The sequence below is a fragment of the Siniperca chuatsi genome, linkage group LG8, assembly GCF_020085105.1.
Source record: "Siniperca chuatsi isolate FFG_IHB_CAS linkage group LG8, ASM2008510v1, whole genome shotgun sequence".
Classification (NCBI taxonomy): Eukaryota; Metazoa; Chordata; class Actinopteri; order Centrarchiformes; family Sinipercidae; genus Siniperca; species Siniperca chuatsi.
The window spans coordinates 2,941,803-2,962,912 of record NC_058049.1 but is presented as its reverse complement, the minus strand read 5'-3'; positions in this window follow the sequence as shown (position 1 = coordinate 2,962,912).

The following is a 21,110-nucleotide window of genomic DNA, read 5'->3' as shown; positions in this document are numbered from 1 at the left end:
ACAGGCAGGTTGGAGCTGGAGGGTCAGAGCTGTTTGGATCGGCCAAGAGGTCAATGAATCTCCTTATTCCGGCAGCAGCTGCTTCACAACTTTGCAGTTTATTAGGTCTCCCAATCAGAGAAACCATATGTGACACACAATATGTAAGCGATAATACATGACAGACAAAAATAATTGACAAGGAAAGTGACATGACATGATGTGGAGTGACATTTCCTCCACTGAGCCCATTATTTTCTGTATCAGGACACGTCAGTGTGCATTATTATGCTCATACCATGACCATTTACCAAAAAGGCAAAGAAAGTCAGTTTCACCCAAAACTTTAATACTTATTTAATCCTGCTGGGGTGGGGCCTGGCCTCCTACCGGTGGCTAGGAGCAGTTAACTCAGTTTGCCATGTTGATAAAAGAAATATGTTGAGAGTATGGCCCGACCGATACTGATATTGATATTGTGGGAGATTAAAAAATCAAATAACAAATCAGATAACGATATATCGGCCGATAGTAATAAAGCTTTTTTTTACATAAAAACACAACTTGTTTATTTAAATTGTGACCAAGATGCATACTATGTAATGGTGACACTGTTTCTAAAGTACCTCAGACCTAGTTTGGTATTTCTGAAATGCACTTTCTTGTTACTTATCAGCCGACTTACTGTATACTGATATATCTGCAATAAGCTAACATCGGCCGGTACGTACCTGCGACCTGCACAGCTGCATCGATCTCGCTCATGCTTGTAGCCATTTTTATTTGGACTGGATTCTGCCTCTGGAGCTTAAAGCCAGAGAGGGCAGTGAAACACTGCTTTTCAGCCTGGTCTCAAGTAACTATTTAAGAAGTGAGTCAGACATTTTCTTTAGTCATCGTGCCCATCCATCCAACATAAAAATATTTCATATTTGGATATTCATGCCTCCCACACTATGAATGTGGGAGGCATGCCTGTTATTTTTGGTGACCACCTCATCTGGAAAATCTCTACTTGTACAAAGAAAACATCAAGTTCTAAGCGGCCAACTGTCATGAAATTGACTGAGCACATTCAGGCTCCCCAGAGGATGAACTCGTTCCATTTTGGCTACTGCGTGAGCTCTATTTTAGCATCACCCTCCAGCAGAAAATGTAACCATTCGTGTAATCTATTCTCTTCAAAATGCAACCTTCTTGTCATATCTTAAAATCAATTGGGTAGATTACCATAACATTTGCTGAGCACAACCCTTTTGATTCCAGTGACATGATGACCTTTCTTCTAGAGCCACCTGTAGGACAAACCTCACATTTCTAGCCCTAATGCTGGTATATCCTTATAGCAGTTATGCTTTACACTTTTAGTCATGTTTTATCATTAGTTGTTTTTCTTGTTCTTTAACGTTTCTTAAATAAATGCTGTAGCCAGTAGAAGTCCATAAGAATAACAATTTTATAGAGACTGTATTCTGACTGCAAATATATGTATTTTTTTGCCTTTTTCCCACCGAGTCATGCTATCACAAGTTTAGACAAGCCAGACATGACCACAGTTTGTCTCGGAGCGCTCAGGTCTGTCACTTGATCGCTCTCCGGATGTCAGGTCCAAGGTTAGACTCTCTGTGCTCACGGGCCGGTGTCAGTGAGGAAGGAGATCTGAAGACAGCTAAAAAAAAACAACCCACACACAACCAAACACAAAAATAACGTAACCCACAGGACCCATGTTAATTTAGTTTATTTATTTTTTATCCTGGTGATACTCGGGGCAAGGTGAAAAGACAAGAGAAATAGCGATGGATGGAGAAAGAAAGAGGGATGAGAGGGGAAAAGACTAACGGAAGAAGGCATGGGGGAGTAGAGGAGGAAAGGATGAGAGAGAGGGAAGAAGAGGGTAGTGGGAGTAGAGAAATGAAAGCAAAGAGAGAGGGGTGAAGAGGTGAAGCAGAGTCACTGGAGAGAAACCGAGCCAAGCTGCTGTCAGAGTAAATCTTGCTAAAAGAAGGTAAGGGAGAGATATTCAGCTTTCTTATTGATTATATTTGAAGAAAACAAAGAGAAAAGCTTTACCCAGTTCTCCTAAACGTGGTTGGTTGGTTACCTGTCTGCTGTGTAAAGAGTCACTACACCCAAAGCAATCGTATTATTATTTTGAGCAGGAGAGTTGATCTGTGAGTAACAGCCTAAAGCTTTAATAATCAGTGTTTTATATGTATCATTTATCAGTTTTGTGTGGCTGTGGAAATGTTAGCTCGCCAGACCTGTGACTCTCCATGTAGTTTGATTTGATTTGATCAGTCTGCCTGGCAAAAAACAAGTTTTAATTTTCATCAGTACATACAAAATTCTAACATACCTTGCACATTGTGTTTTCGCCTCCATGTACAGTAAGTACATACACAATAAACAGGAAGTTGATTGAATATTTGATTTAATGATGTGTCTTTGTTAATAGTAAAATCTGTGACTTGATGTAAACATAGAGCAGAGGTTCCCTACCTTTTTTTTCTTGTGAGCGTCTTATACAAAGCGAGCCAAATCAATTTCACAAATCACACATTCTCCTCAGACCCTCCGTCTGAATTACGAAACCCCCAGGTGGAGAGCCACTGAATTACAGCCTGCAGGATGGTTAGGCCGGCATGCATCCCTTGATGAGTTTAAAGGTACACCTATCTTAAACAAACTCACACCTTGAAGTATGTGTTTTTTGAAGAATAAGTAATATTGATATCATTCTGTTGCTCATTATAGCAGAATAACAACCAAATAAGCACAACAGTCTTATGGAAGGAGGGACATATTGTCCCAAAAAGTGCTGAGGGGAGCAACTACCAAATGATTAAATACTACTAGATGAAACAGCAAAATAAACCTCCACTAACGCCAAGCTTTCAGTGCAGAAATACAGTCTGGTTTGAAAACACACCCACCTGGAGTCTCATTCTCTTCACCAACAACAAACTTATACCTTTCTTTTTGAAGCGCAGACTTTTAACCGTCTAATTTCCCACCTTGCCTGGGCGCCGTTCTGCCTGTGAATGCTGTTAGAGGAATGAACATTTTCTTGCACTTAACCTTTCAGCACAAACAGCTCACACAAACCACTGGAGTTTCAAAAAGTAAACTTTGTTCCACTTCCTTTTTCTTTTCTCCTCATCAAAAAGGCTCCTTTCAAACCTCACGGCCAACATCGCAGAGTCAACACATTACCCCCCCTGCCAACACACACACACACACACACACACACACACACACACACGCCACAGGACAGGCAGCCTATTCTCTTTTACTACTGTCAGTCCACATTAAGGATGCTCACCCTCAAACGACCTGCTGGAGGCTGCAGCAGCAACCTTGTTTTACATAAGCGCTTTGCACACACACACACACACACTCACACACATACACACTCACAGTAGTACTTCTGTACTTGTGAGGACACTCGTTGACAAACTGCATTGCCTAGCCCTCAACCCTAACCTAAACTTAATTCCAACCTTAACCCCTCAGCCACCTTCCAAAACATCCTCATTAACTCAAACTGGTCCTCACAAAGGTAGTACATGGATTGAAGATCACAAACACACACTCACAAATGAATACGCCCACACATACAGTAAACTGACACACAAATGTACTATACATACCTACCAGTATGCACATTGCAAAGAAAACAGAAATACACATCCCCAAACACACACACACACACACAACACATACAGAGACATGTATTTATATTCATGTGTGCATGGACACAAACAAACACACATACATATATACAGTATGCTAACAGGCATGATTACACACACACACACGCTGGCATGAATGCACATGTTGCATATGTTTATGCACAGACACACAGATACACAGTCAATGTACAAACATACGAGGTGTATATTCACAAACGCAAATGTGCAACATACACATGCAGAAAGTCATACGCTAATATGTGTACTGCATATTGTACACACACACACACACACACACACAGCTCTCCTGTGACTCATTTCTCTTTTAGGTGTTTGGCCTGAAGTCAGAGACAGTTTTAACCTTTCAAACTCGTTTTTAGCTGAACTCTCCTCCGTCATTTATCTCAGTCTTTAACTGAAAGCTTCCTGTCCAACAACAGCTTTAACACTGACAGTATAAAGGAAGGTGTTTCTCCTTCCTGTGAAGAACTAGACAAATGATGTTACATTACATTTAAAGAAAGTTTCCACAATGTAAAACATGAACACCAAACATCAGGTTTTACTGTCAGGATTAAAGAGTGAGGGCTTCTTTCTGTAGAGGAAGCACAGAGACTAGTTTCTACACCCGCACGAGAAGCTGGCAGACCAAAATGCACTACAGCTTCTGTTCTTTCGCTGTTACTGTCACCAAGGAGATCTTATTTTTGGTCCTGTTAGTCTGCCTTAACTTTATCATGTATTTATTCTTATTTTTGAGTGTAGGAGGGATTCTGTCATGCCATCTTGTCTGCACTCACACTTTTCACTAACACTTCCTCCTCTCATTGTTTTGACAGATTTTGACAAATTTCGTCAGTGCCACGTGTTGCTTCCGTACTAATCCTACATGAAATTAATGAGGGATTACCCTTGCAGCCCTGGTAACAATCACACACTTTCCTACATGTTTGCTGAGTTCCTGCAACGTGTTTGGCTTCTTTTGAGAAAAGAACAATGTGGGAAAAGTATTTTTTCTGTTTTGAATTGCAAGGTTTACTGTGCTGTGTTGTATAAGCCTGAAATGCACCTCCCTGGCTACACCTTTGCTAGAAACACATCAAAGTCAACTTTTCTTCTCTGGTTTAGACTAAAAAACTGTATTTCGAGGTGTGATCACACCTTTAGTCATCCAATGTGACCTCGCTTTGAGGCAGCTCTGTTGCTCTGTGATCTGCCCATGGCAGCTCCTCACTGTAACATCTCCTGGCTGAGGGGATTAACAGCCGCTTTAAGTGCAGTCCTCACTAACACTCGTTGTCGCTGACATGTCACAGTCAAGGTCTATCCTCTCTGAAAGCGCTGGGCTGCTGTCAAGAACATTTTTAACGGGGCGCCCCGGTGGTTCACCTGGTGGAGCGTGCACCCCATGCACGGGGCTGAGTCCTTACCGCAGATTCCAGCCCGCGGCCCTTTGCTGCATGTCATCCCCTCTCTCTCTCCCACATTTCCTGTCTCTCTTCAGCTGCTCCTATCAACATTTTTAACCCTGACACTGAGAAGATACTTCACTCCGTCCTCTCCAGCTCTCTGCCTGCAGTGGTTTGGATCAAAGGTCCATGCCAAACCTCTTTTTTAAAACCCACTCCTGCCCGTGATAATGTTTTGTTGTTTTCTGGTGAAGAGCTGTCTGCCCAATCTTGCAGGAAAAATATATCAGATGTGTGTATCAATTATTTTTATGTCAACAAATGCTAATACAGTTTCTCGTCTGCTTAACGAGGCAAATTTAGAACACATGAACTGAAAATAAAGAGACTTTGAATAGTAAAAATAAAGATGGACACCTCAGTATCTGCTGCTCACCAGCAGATGTCAGACACAGATTCATGTTTATGTACTTTTTTTAATCTTAGATGAAAGTCTGAGCTTTTTTCTTTCCAATTTTCTGTTGTATGCTGGGCCTTTTATAACTTAAATAAATATTTTAAATATTTTATATTAATATTCTATGCCTTTTTTATATTAATATTTTATATTAAATTCTAATATTTTATATTTATATTCTATGCCTTTTCCCTTTATCTGCTGTTGCTTATAATAGTTTTATTTCTTGCATATTACACTTATTCATTTTAACCTTTCTTAACACGTCTTTTAACATGTGGCTCTTTTGTAAGAAACACTTTGCTTCATCATGAGTTAAATCATTGTTAGTATACAAATGAGCTAAAAATCATTTTTGAATTTGGTTTAGAAGGTCAGGAGCTGAAGCTTTTTTTACCTTCCTAGACTTATTTTATGTCTTTGATTACATGTATTAAAAAAAACTTGACGATTTCCCGTCTGTTGAGTTAATGAACAGTTGGAGAAAAGTTAAATTCATTGACTGAGATTTATCATTTACCACAACAGAATGAAGAAAAATGTGGTGTGTGTGTCTCAAAGGTCCAGTGTGTAACATTTAGGAGGAGCTATTGGCAGAAATGAAATATAATATTCATAAGTATGTTTTCATTAGTGTACAATCACCTGAAAATAAGAATCCTTGTGTTTTCGTTACCTTAGAATAAGCCGTTTTTATCTACAGAGGGAGCGGGTCCCCTTCCACGGAGCTGGCCAAGTTGCACCGCCATGTTTCTACGGTAGCCCAGAACGGACAAACCAAACACTGGCTCTAGACAGGGCTGTTGGTGTTTTTCGTGAGTTTTTGGAGATTGCAGCCGGCTCCGGCAGCAGAATACTCCACATATGTATCATCATTAAGCTACTACATATTTAAATGTATTTGTGTATATCACAGAGCGAGGTGCGTGCCGGTGTTTATCGGTGTGAGGCGGGTTGGCAGGTAATCAACTCCGGCCTTTGGAGCGTAGACAAGTCGTAAAATGTAATACACAGCCAGAGACCCAGATCCCACATAAACAGTAAACATATAAGGGTTACTATATGCCAAACAATATCACAATACATCATTCAGTGTGCTCAGGAGTCAGAAGACTACTGTTCTTTAAAAGCCACACTGAAATTTACCAAAGTTGATGAGCCAATTTCACTATTTTATCTGCAGACAGACTTCAGACTGCAGGGTGAAAGTACAGTTACTCGATTATTGTACGATTTTGAGGTACTTTATACTTCTACTTAACTACATTTCAGAGGTAAATATTATTTTACGTCATTACATTTATTTGATAACTTAAGTTACTAGTATTATTAGTATTATTATAATAGGTTAAGATAAGACTTTATTTATCCCTGGAGGAAATTCACAAGCTACCCATCAGTATGTAAAGTAGTTCAAATTAGCCCCACCTTTACCAGCTGCGATATTAAAGTGATAATTATAATGCAAAAATCTACTGTACAGTACATTATTCTGAAATGGTGATGGGTAAAATGCTAATACTGTTGTCAAATGTTTAAAGCATGACTTTTACTTGTAACAGAGTATCTCTACGCTGCAGTGTTAGTACTATGAGAAGTATTTCTTCACTGAATCTGACTTTTTTTGTCCCTCAGATGTTTTGCAGTGTGTTTTTTCTCTTTGTTTTTTGTTTTTTTTTTTGGTTTGGTTTTAATGACACAACAAAAAAATTCACAATGACATATTTAATCTGATATTTTCAATTCTGATTTGGCCCATTTTCAAATGTGATCCTAAATCCGATAGACTTCACGGCCAACAGCATGTGGACACCTGAACATTACATCTATATTTGATTGTTAAATATGTCAGTCTGACACTATGGGCTTTAATGTGCCGCTGTAACAGCCTCCACTTATAATGAGATAGTTCCCGCTTTTGACTTCCAACGTCTTATTGAAATGAAGCACACTTCAAATCTGTGGAAGAGCCACCTGCTGCAGGAAAATGCAGAGTGTCATTGTCATTGAGGAGAATGTTCTTACTTTAAGAAGAGCAAACGTCTCAAGACATTCAGAACAGAGAAAATCTTTGTATGTGTTTGACAAAAAACATAATATTGGACTGCATGAACCTATTTCTAACACATCATATATTAATATCATAATATACAAGCATATATTACAGAAGTGTGATCTCATTAGACCAGAGGGCGAGTCAGAAGGTCAGGACATTGTAAAAAATGTCCATCAGTGTAGCATTTGGTCTCACAAAGGCTCCAAATGATCACAGACAAATTAATGGAATCACTTGCAGGATGGATAAATGATGAGGACAGTTTTGTCTGCTCTGTGATTTAATGGAAATTGAAAATGAGTCTCATTTCATGTTCTATTGTCCTTTATGTGATGAGCTGAAAGAGATGCCTCACAGCATAATTGCCTCAATTTCTGCTAATTTCTCTTGAATGGATGATAATGAAAGCCTTCAGAAAAGATTCTGTGTGCTACATTTGGAAAGTCTATGGCACCATGTTCCACTCCCCTGACCTGAAAATCTGAGTACTCCATGGACACCTTGAGCACAAGACGCGGATTTAAACAAAAGGAAATCGGTAATCAGCTCTAAGTCCTGAGTCTGGATTGTGACAATGCGACAAATGTGTTTTAAGAGAAGCGTAATGCCACCTGGATGACATATTTGATCAACATAATGCGGTATCTGCCAAGTCATAAAACTACCGATAAATGTTCACTGTTTCCCCAAAACAATATCTGCTTGTAGCAACTACAGCATTATTTTTTTTTTTTTAAATTGTTCTGGTTAGGCAGTCACAGCACTTGGCTTAGGTTAGGAAAAGAATGTCATTTTGGTTCAATAATGAAGAGTGAACAGTGACTTGAAGCACGAGAAAAGACAAGTTTACTTTTTGAGTATGTAAATGAAACTACAATCTTTCCCCAATCTTAATCAAAAAGTCTTTGTCACCTAAATTTAACCACATGCGGGACTCTGGATGTGAACCTTAGTCTCCACCATCCCCAACGGAGTCCCAACGAGCTGCGTGCAGTACAAAAATGTAGCGCTTCCTTTACTCGAAAAAACATTGCCACCGAACATAATCATGGCAACGATTACTCTTCCTTCTGAACTTATTTGTAGTAGATTAGTAGTAGATAAAGGTCATTTCTAAGACACAGCTGCCTACTTTCACATCCAGCGGACGAAGAGCAACATTCCCATTGGAGTTTGTGTCCACCTGATGAATTTCAGTCCCGTATTCACTCTCCTTTTAGCTCTGCTTTGGTCTCCACCAACACCTGAGAACAATATCTGGCTCTTTAGCTGCTAGATGTTCCACTTTCTTCACCAGCTAGTCTCTAACTGTCTGTCTGTGTGCAGCGGGTTTATCAAAGCTTGTTTGATGAAAACAGCTGCCTGCTGCTGCTGGAAACACTGAAGCCTGGTTTTATGGTCGACACAGTGTCCCCGGCACAAGGGTCCGTGGGCCAGAAATGACGTAATCACGCCTTTCACGTCGGGCCGCAAGCTGTCCCGGAGCCTGATCGTGCACCTCTGAATCTGAACTAGGCGCCCAGGGCGCGCGGTGTGCTTTTCATTTCAACATGGACGCCGAAGCTGGTTCGGCTCTACAAACACATCTACCACCCTTCTTTGAGAGACCACAGGGACAGCCAAATGACTCTCAATTCATGGAGAGACATTGCCACCACACTGGCAAAAGTGTAGGAAAGTATGAGGAACCGCCATATTGGATAATGACATTCTTTCGGTGACACTCGTTGACTTCTTGCTTATTCGCAGGATATTTTGTTTGTACACCCCTAGGATGTCGGAGAAAACTGCAACGAACAACGCGCTGAGCACAAACGCCTCTGTGCGTGCTCGCAGCTCTGCAGAGACACACAGCACGCCGTCTCGCGGAAGTATAAACAAAGCTTGAGACTGAAACAGACAGGAAATGTGGCGTAAAACCAAAACTAGGAGATAAAAAAGGCTAGAAAGCTCTCTAGAGCTGCAGAGTTGGTGAAAATTATCAGTGATCTCTTCACATCACACATATTGATTAGATTAATCATTAATGTAAAAATATGACTTGTGCAAGTGCAGCTTTAAGTGTGTAATTCAAATTAATAGATTATCATCTGTAATTTTCCATGAAGAGCTGACAGAGAAAAGGAATCAGCAGTACTCACTGATTTAAACTCTCAAATCTTCCCTTCAATCACTGTTTGACCTTTGACCTCTCCCTGACAGTCTTTGGGTGACCCAGCTCGGCCCTGCAGCGTTCCTCATCCTTCCCTCTGTACAGCCTCGGTTACAGGTCACAGGGGTCAGTGCTCTCTTTATAACGGTCCATTAGTTCCACTGGTCAGTTGCTTCCTTTTCAGGGTCGGTTATGCAACTGATCTGATGTTTGGTGACTCAGTTCAGATACTGGAGCTGCACCCATTGACTTCAGTGAGGAGTAAAAAGGAGTGCCATTTGCTGCATTGTAGAGGTTTAATTAAAGAGAGATTAAAGTCAAAACTATCAACCTCAACTTCAAGATTCAAGACCATTTCACAATTTGACAGAAACAGGACACTGACTCTTTCCAACAAATTATGACACTTTATTGTAACTGAGGACAACAAATAGGAACATTTTTACAGTATCTTTTGTTGATTTGGAAAAACAAAAATCCACACACAGGTTCCTTATTATTAAGATAATGGATTTAACATTTCTGGTAAATATTTTATTAATGGAAACTTAGTGTGTCTGGAGTGAACCCTTAATTAAAGGCAGTGAAAGGAAAGCGTTTTGAGTAAGTCCATCAAGTAACAAGAAATAAAATAGGGAAGATAGGGAAAGATGTGTGGCTGTGAGATTTTAAAGTTCCCATATAAAGTTTTTTTCATAATTTTGTTTTCATATTAAATCTGCTACCTAAAGAGAAGAGAGGAAGTTTGATATTTTGCAGATAAATGCAATAGTTCAAATAAAACAGTTATTAAAACAGAAATTTTCAAAAATGCTTATGTGAAGTTGTGTTATACGGTGTCCACCGTCAAGAAAATGGAGCCCTGTACATCCTCACAAGCCTGAGCTGTAACTGTAACCTGCTGACTGGAGGCTTTCTGTTCCTGCTGAAAACTGACCTGTGTGGATGGTCTTCAGTTTCAGATTTCAGGTGCAGATTCTTTAGTGAATGGAGCCAATCATTTGGGGGAATATCTATAATCACCTGGAAAAAATTATAAATTATTGATTATGCAACAACTTTAAACTTAATAAACGCCCTATCACAGTCAAAATTATAACAGTACAGTCATTAAACAACTTGGATTATTGCATCTTTACATAAAGAGAGGAACATTTAAATTCATACAATGGGGCCCATTTAACTAGTGTCTCTGTTGCAGCCTAATTCTCCTGAAGACATGAAAACCCGCCTGCGACTCATTTTAATTCCCAAAACACTGTTCCAAAATCTGGTATTGTATAAAAAAATGTATCAACAGATGCTAAAAATGGGGCAAAGCTCTCACTAACCTGAATGAAGACCTTAGTGAACTGAATAGTGAAATACTAAATGATGACCTTAAGCATAAGTTTTATTCAGTAATATCAATTTCATTGGACTGTGAAGTAACAATAGTATATTTACAAACACTAAGACATTTTCATAGCATTATCCGAGACATGATTTGACCCGTCCATTTAGATTTGTCAAAGATCCAATTGGGATCAAACTTTTTTTTTTTTTAAACAATTGGTTTGGAGTCAGTGTGTTATTTCCATGAGATTTGCTGTGGATGTTCATGGTTTTTGGTGACCATCTGGCCTTTCCTTTAGCACAGCCATCAGGCCAAAACTTACCTTTGTGCGCTAGTAATGGACACGTTTATTGACCACATGCATGCTCCTCAGATGATGAACCCATTTTCTTTTGGACACTCAGTGAGCATTGCTCTGGCGCCACCCTCAGGAAAAATGTGGACATTGTACACAAGATATCTTATTATCTAACAGGCTAGATTGATTTAGATATTCATGGTCCCCAGGGGATGAATCATGTTTTTGGTAATCTCATTATCTTTATCTCTAGTGCCACCACAAGGCTAAACTTTAAATGTTTGCACCAGACTGGTAAGGCTCCTTAAATAGCAAAATTGTTGTTTATTTCAACACATATATATTGTAGGGTGTAATGCACACTGCAGACTCTAGGGGGCAGCAACAATCAACTTTTACAGATGATTGTTTGTTATATTTTCTGATGGGATGTTTTCATAACAGCTGAAGGGTTTTTCTTCTCACCTGCACAATTAGCATTTTTTCCACCTCTTTCTGTGTTTTCACCACTGTGTTTTACGACAGTATTACCTCATTTCTATGCATTCTTAAAGTCTCACAGCCTTGGCCTCAAATAAAAAATTTACTCTGTCGCCTTGGGACTCGGGCTCATTAAAACATATTTCTATCCTTGTCATGTAGGGCCCCGCAGCAATCGGCCTGCACCTCATTCTGGGTCCCGGTCTGCAGAGTCTAAGAAACTAAATGTTAATAGAATTCATGAAAAGAGCCTTTTCCTATTTCTGCTGGACGATTAGTCGGACCAGACAGAGCGGACTGAATTTATCTAGCATCCATCTCAGAGTGAAATTAAATTTGGTTCTTGACTGTTGCCATACATTTTTGAGTCTGGTATCATCCTGCTTCAAAGTCACATCATTCCTTTAATTTGTGCTCCTTTCCACAAAAAAGCACTGACTTTGCAATGAACTTGTTGAAATTGTCCTTATATAGTACACTTAAAGGTCCAGTGTGTAGGATTTAGTGGCATCTAGCGGTGAAATTGCAGTTTGCAACCATTTGAATACCGCCAAGCGTGTAGGAGAAACTACGGTGGCCGCGAAACTCTCGAAAAGCACGAACAGCCCTATCTAGAGCCAGTGTTTGGTTTGTCCTTTCTGGGCTCCTGTAGAAACATGGTGGTGCAACATGGCGACCTCTGTGGAAGGGGACCCGCTCCCTCTGTAGATAAAAACGGCTTATTCTAAGGTAACAGAAACACAAGGATTCTTATTTTCAGGTGATTGTACACTAATGAAAACATACTTATGAATATTATATTCCATTTCTGCCGATAGCTCCTCCTAAATGTTACACACTGGACCTTTAAAGGATATAACAACACAGTTAAGGACAAAGAATAATTCAGCCTCAGGCAGCAACATCTGTCCTCCAAAAAGAATCCAGGCCCTGTAAGAGACGACTTATCATTTTGAGTCAGATGCTAATATTGATAAATTCTAATATAAACATGCTGATAATTATCTATTAGTAAATATTGTTGGGATCCTCGCATTTGGCTTCCAAACAGCTCCAAGTAAGGTCTATTCTGGAAGCCACTAACTTTACAACACACACTTATTTACAAAATTTAGCTAATTTTTGGTGTTAAAGTTGGGGTAATATTTTGGTTAGCATTTTGCTTTTATTTTTTTGTTATTTCTTTTTTATTGAATTTTTCAAGTTCTACACTGTTACGACTGCAGCCGTATTTTGTTGCAGATGTACTGTATGTGTTCTTTCCATCAGTGTGAATGTACGTATGATGTGCGCCTGGTGTGGGTGTGTGCATGTATGTATGTATGACGGGACAAGGAGGCGATTGGTTGACCAGCTACTGGCTACCCTCTTCTGAAATATCCAAACATACAAGAACAATATATTCAAAATGTATTTAAGAGGCAAAATAATATACTAGCATAGGAAGACGGGAAGAGAGGAGAAGGAAATAATGAAATAATGTTGATACAGCTCCACACATTCAGCCACAAGATACAGTATTCCTCTGCATAAAGGGCACTAAATGTCCCTCCAGTTCGTTATCCTATAGGACATAAATGGTATTCATACTTTCCTAAAATTAGCCGAACAGATTTTTCTGATTTTCTCTAATTTGGGAAAATATAGTACAAAGCCTCTTCCCATTCCAGGTGGTTGAAAGACTGAATGAGGTTTAACTTAAAACAAATCAAAATGAGACAATAGTAAGGCAGGCAGGTAAAAGCAACAACATCATAAATATTTGTAGAATGGGTAGCGTTCACTTGGTCCTCTCATTTTCATTCATATCTGACAAAAAACTTGTTTTAAAATCAGTACAAATTTCGTGTGAGATCAGGCTGAGCTGTGGTGCTGATCTGCCAGTGTACATGCTACAGAGTGTAATAACAATGGACAAACAATGTTCTAAGTTCCACCGAGTGCTTTTTCCTCATTATGTAAGCTTCTGTACTTTTTCATATCAGCCAATATACAATAGACTATATGCCAATATCAGTCTGTGTGTCATGAGCTACTATTAGCTACGGATATGTATCATTAGTATTGGTTCTTAGTATTTAGGAACACATGAAGTAATTCAATTTGTTTGTCATCCATTTCCCTCTAATCATAATCCCTTGTGATTTGGGGTTGTTTCCTGTAGGTGGCGGGATTACGTTCTCCCTCCTAAATATCCACATTTTCTTGTTAGAGGGTTGCAACATACTTGTGGTGAACGCACCTTAACATGAAGTGTAACAGAGTTTGAATCCAACTGGAACACACACACACACACACACACAAAAACATGACTTGCACACATATAAATCCTGTTTGTTTTGGGCTTCTGAGGACAAGATAATGAAGCCCACTGAACCTTAAACTCAAACATTCAATACTGTACTGTACATAATGCTGATGTTCAGCATCCCCGGGCATTTGAGAACTACTGTTTACTGTATATCTAAAATCTATTCAGTAAAACCTTCATTTAGATAAAACACATACCTTGACAGCAATTTTTATTTGATTCTATATACATATAAATATGTGCATGGATAGATGTAGGTGCAGCAAACTTCAAACATGATCTGAACATTTTGTAATTTCTATACCATAAACACATGGCACATTCTATACACAGCTAGTTTACAGGCAGTATGCATGACGCCACAAACACTGAGGCAGCCAAAACCTTAGAATCCATGCCGTTCTTCCAGGACTCCTGCCTCAGTGTATTTTTTCTTTGCGTGTATCTGGACTGAGGTCAGATATATTTACTGGGCTGCTTTAGGAATTCCATCGGAATCACATGTTCCATGACATGAATGCTGCCACGGGAGGCGAAAAGGTTGTCCGTAATTGAAACTGTGACATTGAAAAGGCAGCACCGAGGCAGAATTAATGGGCCCGTCCTGATATTCAAAGCTGAACTTATGCTGCCCCCTAGTGTCAGCAGATGAGTCATGTTCTGGTTTGTTTTTGTTGTTGATGTTTTTTTTTTGTTTCATTCCCTTTGCTATCATTCAGGTTCACATGATTCTGTTATTCTTCATATATGACATAAAGATTTTAAACTCTACTTTTTCTCCTCAGCTCTTAAATATTCGCCTGGAACTCCTCTTACATGCACAGTAACAAGAATAGTTTTCCTATCTGACCTTTGACCCCTACCCTCCTAACTATTGGTTTATAGTAAGATTGATGATCTAGGAATTTCAGCTTGGGGTATTGTGTTTAATGTAAGTGTCCCTGGAGAAGAACATCTATCGGTGTTTTTTATATGCTGTTTGAAATGTAATCTGTAGAATTCAGTCACTTTCTTGCTGGGATGTTTCACCAGATGTTTCCCAGCGACCCAGTAATTGATTAATTTGAAGCTTGAGAGAATGGCTATTTTTAAGCATCAAAGCACAAATATTTCAGAAATCTTCGACATCAAATGGTTTTAAAAGAGTACTCCACTGATTTAGCATTGCACCTCTATACCATTGTCAGACACATGGTGGACAGTTAAAAAAAGAAGTATCAAAATCGATGCAGCAGAACCAGAGATATCTATTTTATTCCACACATTAATCTTCCTTGTCAAAATCTGGCACATACATTCCCCACAATGCAACTCTGCCACAGACAGCTTGGTGGGAGATGTGGGTGTGTTGTGCTAGTAGCAGCTAATGTAGCCTCGAGCTGCAAGTCTCAAGCAGAGTTGAGGAGCGGGCTACGGAGGTCTGGGAAGCTCACCGCTTTCTAACTTTCTAACAGATTTATTTCATTTCAAACTTGTAGTCTTCAAGTCCCAACCGACGCTGACTCAAGTGACATCACTTGACGGGAAGTGAGACATGAATGTATTGTCTACATTAGATGGGTTCAGTGAGTTTTTTCTGTGGCTTTTATAGTGTTTTTTTTCTTTACATCAAGAAATCAGTTATTTTAACCTCCCTAAAATTCCCCCCAAACCTACACATGCGTCCCTGACCTAACGCACAGCACAAAGAGTTCCGTGAAAAAGTGGAGCTTCAAGTCAATAAAAATCTCCCAACACGCAGAGTCACAGGGGGGTTTTGACCCAAACCCAACTTGGTCTTGTGCCAATGCAGACATTGTGTGATTTGTCGGTCAGTGTTCCTTTACAAACAGATCCATGCGTACTTACTGCAGGTCAGTACACTTTACACAGGACAACCGTGTTGTTGTTCGACTTGATATCACATCAGGACAGAAAGACGATTTCTGTGAAAAGTCTCATCTTTCGAGTCAATACAAATGTCCGACTTATCTTAATCTGTGTAGACCATAAAGGCCAGGTAATCAGGCACCACTAGAAAAACAATATTGAAAATATCAAATCTAAAAGGACAGTGATAGCCTAAGGGTAAAATCAGTGTAGGTAAAAGCCAGTGAGTTTAAATATCTGTAATCAATGTGCCCTTGTGCAAAGCACTAACACCCAGCTTTCCATAGAAGACAGTGTACTGAGCAGCTCCCGCATCTGAATACAATAATGTGTGTTTATTTTTGTCCACCGGAGACACAAGCTACAAGAGAAGGACATTATTCAGAAGCGTTTTTGAGCTGAAACACAACCCTTTTACAAGTGAAGAAAAAATTTGCTTCAGAGATTATATTTAACCGCAAAATCTGGAAGTAAAAGTCAAACTTCTGCAGAGAGTCATCTAGTTTTTGACTTTTGAGGTTGTCCCATCGGCACATTAATAGATTGTAATAGTTATTGCTGTCGCTGTTGCTGAAGAATTATCTACTGGAGAATATTACACATCAAGAGACTGCACCAAAATCTAATAAACTGATATTTGAGCCGAGGGAAGTCAGACCACCACAATTTATCCAAATGTGAAACTTCAGAGTTTTCTGGCAGGAATAACTACTAAGCCATGTCCCAAGCTCTAATAATACAGGTTGAGGAATGGCTGTGGGATGGTTGCCACTAAGTTGTCATCTTTATTTAATTATTTGATGATCTGTCTTTGTTGCCATGTGACATAAAATGTTTTGTTTTTGATCCTTCGTGCCATTTTTTGGTTGCCGATTGTTAAGTAAGTGTGGCTTATTTGTCATAAACTGTAATAATTCCTGAATGCATTGTGCAATTGCAACCATGACACATACATAAATCATTGCTTAGGTGCTAAAGAAATACAGTTTATTTGCTACGAAATCTGATAATGATCATTTTGCCTGTAAGATGATACATTTGAATAGCCATGACTCAGTGGTCATGAATCTTTCTCACTCACAAATGTTGCACAATTCATCTGTGTACAAAGCTTTAATATTTGTATTTAAATATTTTTTATATTCTCTGGGATTCAGGTATTCTCCACAAATATGCAGAGTATAACATTTAGAGGATTGTATGTGTGAGGATTGTTTATATGTATGTGTGTGTTCTCTGAGTGCCTCAGTTTTTATTGTATTTTATTTTGTTATCAACTTACATTTCTCATTATTGTCACTTTTTCAAAATTCATTATTGTATTTTATTACAGTTTTCCGTCGCTCATCTTTCATGAGTTGTTGCTGTAAAGGTAAGTTTTGTGCGTGTATGCAGATATTATCAGATAAAGATTTTGGTCATTTTTATTTTTGCTGCCACTCTGTACCAACATGGTGACTTATCTCCTGTCTCAGTAAGACTGATGTTGTTCTGTCTTTGTCGCTTAGCTTCTTCGATGAGAGGGTAAACTCAACCTCACATGCACCATCCATGTCAACAACACCTGTGCCCACAGACCAATCAGAAGCCAGAATCGAGACACACCGCATTCACATGTCACACTCACACACAGAACATGTGGACTTGTTTTGCAGACATGTAACCTCATGTCTACTGTTTAAATGCTAATTTGTGTTTTATATTAACATTAACACGTGGACTTTGTGCACAGCTGATAAAATCAGGGTTTCATATATCATAAATGATGATATGTATTACAATACAATTATATATTATGACTCATAATACATAACAAATGGTTTCTGTGCAACTTGTCATTTTTACATTTATATATTTCTACACTACAACGTTCAGTAGATTTCTATGTTTCTTATACCTGCAACCTGAGGAACTCCACACGACACAATTTAAGATAAAAATGATTCTTTATTAAGAATCAGAGTCAGAAAAGTTCCTGTTTTTAAACAGAAAAACAGAATACAAATTCAAAGCAGTTTTCATTTAATGAAATGACTCTATATCTAATGACACTATATCCTGTCCAGAGAGATTTAAAAAAAACTTGTTCCACACCAGTTTGAAATTAAAATAAACTCGTCTACACTTTTACACAAACAATTGCAAAAGTAACTAAAGAGCATAGTTAACTACAGTGGACAAAACTGCACTAACAACTGTGGTTTACTGCCGTCTACCCTGGAAACATAACATATTTCACTTTTAGAAAATGTATCTCTTGCTCCTTTAACAAAAGGTCTTGAGCCAAAATGGGTTTCACAGAGAATAAACCCCGTAACAAACCTCTGTCCAATATGAACGTCTTAAGTGGAGTAGTGAAGTGGAAAGTGCAGGACTGATTTGAACTGATTTGAACATCAACTGAAACCTTCCTGCATGATTTGTCCAAAAATCTTTCTTAAAGTTCTTTGTATTTTGTCTGAAACTTTTTATGCTCAACCTGTTTGCATTTTCTCCATCTTGAATGTTAAAATGTTTAAGTCGACACTGTGAAATGAATCTAAACTAACTTAAAGAAACACTCCAAAATTTGGGGAAATGCTTCCATTCGCTGTCTTCAGTTTCTTCTCTGCGTCCAGGACAGAGAGTGTTTAGCCTCGCTTAGTAAAGACTGCAGAGGGATACCGCCAGCCTAGCTCCATCAAAAGAGAACACCATCTAACAACTCCAAAGTTGTCTTAATACCATGATTATCTTGTGTATTTAACACATGTATAAATAAGAAATTAGACATTGTGGTTTTAGCAGCAGCTAGCATCTCAAAGGTCACTCTGTTCTAACTCTACTGTTAACAAAACTGACTCTTAAGGGCTTTTCACACCCCTGGGCTAAGAGCTGGCCCTGGGATAACACACACTGTTTACCCAGGGTTAACCTGAGCCCAGGGCTGTATAATTCACACTGCACTTCTACTAGCCCTGGGTGAAATGCAACTAACGTTTACATTCTGTTTACTGTAGCTCGTTTCACACTGGCACCTTTTAGCCGCGTGTTTAGTCGATAACAGTTAAGCCTGTTAGCAGATGAAAAATGGAAAAGTTCGAAACTTTTATTTGTTCTGAAGAAGAAGAAACACAGGAGACAGAGAAGCGATGGGGAAGGAGGTAGGAGTCCGGGAGAAGCAGCAGTTTCTTGCAGGTCAGACTTGGCCCACTTGCATTTCTCTGTGAAAATGTTGCATCTGTTATCATTGTCTTATCACAGGGTGGAGTTTGGTTTGTCTGGAGGTGGTGGAGGAGGAGGAGGAGGAGGCATCCTCCACAACAGCTGTGAAACATTAACTTCAGTTAATCCTGACAAATTTGGAATATTCTGAAACTTTGGGATCAAATAAGGTTACATCATTTATAGGTTTCTGAATAATTTTACATTTTATATGTAATTTGATGTTGCATTTAGCTGATCCTCCATTAAATTATGGCCTTATGGAGGTTCTTTACTTGTTTTTTTTCCATTTTAAGAGACATTTGACTTCTTCACTACACTTCATTACATTCCAGAGAAATGTTTTTCAAATACTGTCATATTGTTCCTAATCAAAAAGCAATCAGACCTCAAAGAGTGAAAGTATAGACCACCAGATAGATGAAAACACCATATTTGACATGATGGCAGACGTTTGTGAAAAACACTAAGAAATGTATCAAATCGAAAATATAGATAACCTGACATTTCTGGGCTCTGCCTCCAAACACTCCATATATACAGAAGAGATAGCAGCATGCGCAAGAGTCCATTGACAAATTGACGTTTTGGAACTACTGGAACTCCTTCAATAAACCTCGCCAGGAAGAATTGGCTATTCAAAATGGTGAAATGTGGTATGAAAGAATCCCTCTGAAAACATATTGTACGTTTTACTTCACTAACATTTATGTGACCCTTTAGTTACTGGTTACTTTGAAGATTAAGATGGCCAATATTCCCTGTGCTTTACTTTTATTGTACTCTAATTTGTGCACAGAGGAGCTCAGTTCAGTAAATCTACCTCACAGTGAGAACGTCCTGAGTTTGAGTCCCATCACGGCTCACTGGGTTCTTTCTGTTTGTTTGCTCCGCTGGTGTTTGTGTGCATTTCCTCCAGGTGCTCTGGTTTAGGTATTATATGTTAAATATTATGTGAGCTATCAAGAATCTTCCTGCCGCTGCCCTTGACCAAAGCACTGACTCAGACGTGGAGTTGGTGCTGTTTCTCCTTAATAGTTAGGTGGTGTCAAAAGCAGAGGACTAAATGTCCCCACAGGGGGGTAAGAATGAAGCTTTACTTTAAAAAAACACACACTTCTACCACTGAGTGGGAAACCATTTAATTTTTCTTATTCTGTAAATCTCATATTTCAAATGAGATTTTATTTTAATTTTGTTCCTCTTGTTGCTGTCTTTAATACAGTAGCTGTCGTTTGTAACGGCTGTTATGAAGTCCCGTGGTCTAGAACAATAGTTCCCAAACTTTCTCAGCTCGTGAAGCAAAGATATGTCTCCCGGTAGTCCTCTGTCGCCAGGTAGCGAACGTCTATGAGCTGTAAACAGTTCAACCTAAGAGTTGTTTTTCTGTCTAAGATCGTTTATTTGAAAAGATTTGACAGGCCTGAAGAGATAAAACTATGCAGCATTTTTAGAAAAGAATAGAAACAGCAGTTTACAAAACAATCTCACCTTAAGCTCCATTTAGTGGCTGTCCTGGGCTTTCGGTCATATCACATAACCTTCATCAGCAGATGGAGCTTTCCCAGTTAGCATGGAATTGTAGATGTTCAAATTTCCTTTTTCTGAGCAGAATAAATGATGAAGATCATGTGATATGACTGAAAGCTCCAGAAGAGCTAGTAAACGTGGACAAGAAGTGCTAAAATAATGGAGATTTGAACATCAACAATTACATGACAACTGGGCAAACTCCATCTGCTGATGAAGATCATGTGATATGATCCAAAGCTCTGGAACAGCTACTAAATGGATGTTGAGGTGAGATTGTATTGTTAGCTATACAGAACTTACATAACAAAAAAAAAAAGGGAATATTACAGAA